Raw genomic sequence first — 5,000 nt, 5'->3', positions numbered from 1 at the left:
TGGTCTGTTGGACATCAGATTGGTTTCTCCCCTTCCACAGTGACCTCAGAACATGATACTGTCAATATGCTTGCATCTCTGTCTGTTAACAGGGGTCTTTGCCAACACTATTGTGCCCTGGTGGTCTTCGTAAATCGTAGGTAGTGTATATTCACATTTGTCAATGCCCTCTAGCAGTTGTATTAAAGTTCATACACTCCTGCATAGTAGCTGCTGAAGCCATAAACTCAGCTTCACAAGTTCATACACTCCTTCATAGTAGCCGCTGAAGCCATAAACTCAGCTTCACAAGTTCATACACTCCTTCATAGTAGCTGCTGAAGCCATAAACTCAGCTTTACAAGTTCATACACTCCTGCATAGTAGCTGCTGAAGCCATATACTCAGCTTCACAAGTTCATACACTCCTGCATAGTAGCAGCTGAAGCCATATACTCAGCTTCACAAGTTCATACACTCCTGCATAGTAGCTGCTGAAGCCATATACTCAGCTTTACAAGTTCATACACTCCTTCATAGTAGCAGCTGAAGCCATAAACTCAGCTTCACAAGTTCATACACTCCTTCATAGTAGCTGCTGAAGCCATATACTCAGCTTTACAAGTTCATACACTCCTGCATAGTAGCTGCTGAAGCCATATACTCAGCTTTACAAGTTCATACACTCCTTCATAGTAGCAGCTGAAGCCATAAACTCAGCTTCACAAGTTCATACACTCCTGCATAGTAGCTGCTGAAGCCATATACTCAGCTTCACAAGTTCATACACTCCTTCATAGTAGCTGCTGAAGCCATAAACTCAGCTTCACAAGTTCATACACTCCTTCATAGTAGCTGCTGAAGCCATAAACTCAGCTTCACAAGTTCATACACTCCTTCATAGTAGCTGCTGAAGCCATACACTCAGCTTTACAAGTTCATACACTCCTTCATAGTAGCTGCTGAAGCCATAAACTCAGCTTCACAAGTTCTTACACTCCTGCATAGTAGCTGCTGAAGCCATATACTCAGCTTCACAAGTTCATACACTCCTTCATAGTAGCTGCTGAAGCCATAAACTCAGCTTCACAAGTTCATACACTCCTTCATAGTAGCTGCTGAAGCCATATACTCAGCTTTACAAGTTCATACACTCCTGCATAGTAGCTGCTGAAGCCATATACTAAGCTTTACAAGTTCATACACTCCTTCATAGTAGCAGCTGAAGCCATAAACTCAGCTTCACAAGTTCATACACTCCTGCATAGTAGCTGCTGAAGCCATAAACTCAGCTTCACAAGTTCATACACTCCTTCATAGTAGCTGCTGAAGCCATATACTCAGCTTCACAAGTTCATACACTCCTTCATAGTAGCTGCTGAAGCCATAAACTCAGCTTCACAAGTTCTTACACTCCTGCATAGTAGCTGCTGAAGCCATATACTCAGCTTCACAAGTTCATACACTCCTTCATAGTAGCTGCTGAAGCCATAAACTCAGCTTCACAAGTTCTTACACTCCTGCATGGTAGCTGCTGAAGCCATATACTCAGCTTCACAAGTTCATACACTCCTTCATAGTAGCTGCTGAAGCCATAAACTCAGCTTCACAAGTTCATAGAGCGACAGCTGGCTGCTTTTTGGTTTCCCATGAAACCAGTGGCCCGCTCTCTTTGAGGCTAACACAATAACACACTCCGTCTGTCGGTTAGGTCAGCAGCCCAATCTGCATCGCTGTATGCTCGTAAGTCCAGTTTTTCACTCTTACACTTCCGGTAACACAGTTCCCTCTCGATTGTACCTCTCAGATATCTCAGTACATGTTGGAGAGAAGTCCATTGCTCATCTGTCGGCTCAGAAAAACTCTGGGACAGTTTACTGACAACAAAACTCAAACCAGGCCTCGTGCACACAGCCAGGTAGATCAGGCTACCTCCTGCTCCTCTGACATCCTTCATCGGTACAGCATCATCTAAGCAGTTCAGTGTTTGCTCACAAGGTGTCGCTCTCGGTTTACATGTTAAACCCTTCAAGTATTTTGTTCACATATTTCTTCTGTGACATCTTTACACATGAATCAGTTTGATCAAAGTCAAAGGAAATGTTTTAGTTTCCCCGAGTCTTTCATCCTGAATGTAGCTGAGCATCTCTTTCACAACTTTCAATGCATTGTTATCACTAGCTGCAATGATTATGTCATCAGCCCATATTATCACTTTCCACTTTCCAGTTTCTTTTGTGTAAACACAATGGTCTCTGTAGGAACACTCAGATACTCATGCAGCATGCTGTTCTGACTGTTTGAGCCCATATAGTGACTCTTCTAGCTCGCTCACCAACTTTTCACCTTTACTGGATTTGACCTCAAAACCTTCTGGCTGTTCCATGTCTATCTCACGGTCTATTGGTGCATGTAGGTAAGCACTTTTTAACATCCATTTGGAGTAAATCAGACTCTCCTGTGCTGCTTTCTGCACCAACACTCTGATACCCGTGAGGTTAGCGGTAGGTGAAAATGTCTCGTCATAGTTTTCAGCCCTCTCCTGACTGTATCCCTCGGCTACATATCGTGCCTTGTTTCTTTCGGACCACTCAACATTGGTTTTGATATCACCCATTTACCCCCCACTGCTTTCTCACCCTGAGGTAAGTTGCTCAGGATAAATGTGTCGTTCTCTTTTAGTGACTGCACTAACCCATTGTTTGACTCAGATGAAGTTACAGCTTCCCTAAATGTTAAAGGGATATTGCACATTCATCTGTAACAATAGTCCCTATTGGTCAGTAGCTGATCCTCACTCTCCTCCCCACATACACTGCCACATAGGTAAGCTGGCTTCTTCCTCGCTCTTGAAGGATAAGCTCACTGTGGTCGTCTCCTGTCTCTGTCACCACAGGTATAGAGATGGACTAACGTTAGTATCACGCTTGATTTAGCCAGATTTGTCCTGTAGCTCAAAGTCATCATGAGAGACGGTTTGTGTTTCTCTTTCTGGATTGGTCTTTGTCACAAACTTCACGAGTCTAGATGTTTGCACTTTTCCACTGTGAGGGAAATAGACCATGTAAGCTGGACTCTTTGTGTCGTATCCAACCAATACTCCCTCTTCACACCTCGAGTCCAGTTTCTTTTTGTCTCGCTTATAGGCATAGCACACTGAGCCAAACGTGTGCATTCTTGACAGGTGAGGCCGTCCACCTGTCAGCGTAAGCATCTATTCCTTACTACAGCTGCTGTCTGTACTGCATAGGGCCACATACTTTTTGGCATCTCATTTTCTATAAACCTGGCCATGTCAAAAAGTGTCCGCCAATCCCTCTCAGCCGTGACTTTTTGATGTAGGGAATACGGTGCTGACCTTTCATGTCTGATCTTATTCCTGCATAGTAATGCTTGGTAATGTTTCCCTGTGAACTCTGTGCCATTGTCTGATAGTTTTTACTTTCCCGTATGGGGCTGTATCGGACAGAAATCTCTCTCTCTGCTCTGTGTCACTTTTGTTTTTAAGGAAATACACAAACACTGCACTGGAGTAATCGTCTGTGAATGGTAAAGCATGCTTAAAGCCCTCTCTGGATTGCGGATCTATTGTCCTGCTATATCGGTGTGCACCAACTCTAGAGCTGCTCTGGCTCTTACATCAGGCTCCCTGTTCCTGGCTTGGGTAAACTTCCCTTTAGTGCATACCTCACGATGTGGAGGTGTGTTTACCTTACCCTTAACTGACATGCCATGAACAACATTCTGTAACTTCTGAATATCATCATAATTACAGAGTCCCAGGATCTCATGCCATGTCTGTAAATCATAACACCTGTTGCATTGGTCATCACATTCCTCATTTACTGTGTTCAAGAAATAAAGTCTATTCAATTCATAAATGTGAAAATGTGTAGCGTCGTTGCCCTGCTTGAAGGTTACCGTTGCTCCTTTGGTAGTAGCTGCTTTCACAGGAAGAATGTCTTGGGGGTACGGTGGGATGTACTTCGCCTCCTTCAGAGTTGTTTTGTGTCTTTTCCCCATGCTGTCCACCATAGTAACAACAGCCACACATTGCACCTGGTACCATCAGCTAGCTCCACACAGTGGAATTCAGCCTGGAAGTCCTCATCAAACCTCTTGAACTTTGTTACATCCGTGACGATACGTGAAGTCGCCCCTGTGTCCACCATCAGTCCTCTCTCGGTGACGCCGTGCCCTGGCTGGACCTCGTTGTCCACGTCGTTGACTCGGAAAGCATACTCCTCGCCCGTCGTTTCATCCGAAGCTTTCCGCGCGCCGTCCTCCCGTCGCTGCTTCCGCCTGCAGGCCGCACCCCGATGTCTGTTGCTTTTACAATGACTGCACCACAGCTTACGTTGGCACGTTCCGGCCTTGTGTCCACTCAGGCCGCATCTGTAACAAACAATGTCCGCACACTTGGTTCCTTTCTCCCATGCTCTCGGTACAGAGGGTCGTCTCGCTCTCAACTGCTCCCGCGCCCTCATGACGTTGTTCTCTGGTGGCGTTGGGCGCATTCGCTCAGTATTCTTATAGCTGCGGAGCTTAGTCTTAAATTCAGCAAAACTTATTGTCTGGTCAATTTGCGTGATGTTGATGGCGAATGGTTTAAATGATTCTGGCAGTCCCTTCAAAACCATACAAGAAGCCCATCACTTAATTTCTCCTCCGCGTTTCTCAAAGCTGTGATGGCGGTCTCTGCACGTATTATATACTCCGTCACACTTTCACTACTTGACTTTAGGAGTGATGTCAGTTCAGTATAAATAATACAGCTCTGTGATTGGCAGGGAGACGGGGGATGCCTGAGTGAAACCCTCAGCATCCTATCAGGGTCGCTACACTATGCTCAATCTTACATGCTATATGTTAGCATGCTAAAGTTACAATGTAATAAAGCAAAAGTGAACGTAAGTAGACAAAAATGGGAACAAATGATGCTAAATAAACATTTTCAATAAACTTTACGAGCTATTTCTTTAGCTTGCTACAAAACATAATTTCTATATGTTAGCTTTTTT

This window comes from Notothenia rossii (genome assembly GCF_949606895.1).
Source record: "Notothenia rossii genome assembly, chromosome: 3".
In the NCBI taxonomy this organism is placed as follows: domain Eukaryota; kingdom Metazoa; phylum Chordata; class Actinopteri; order Perciformes; family Nototheniidae; genus Notothenia; species Notothenia rossii.
Note: the sequence above shows the minus strand (reverse complement) of the source record.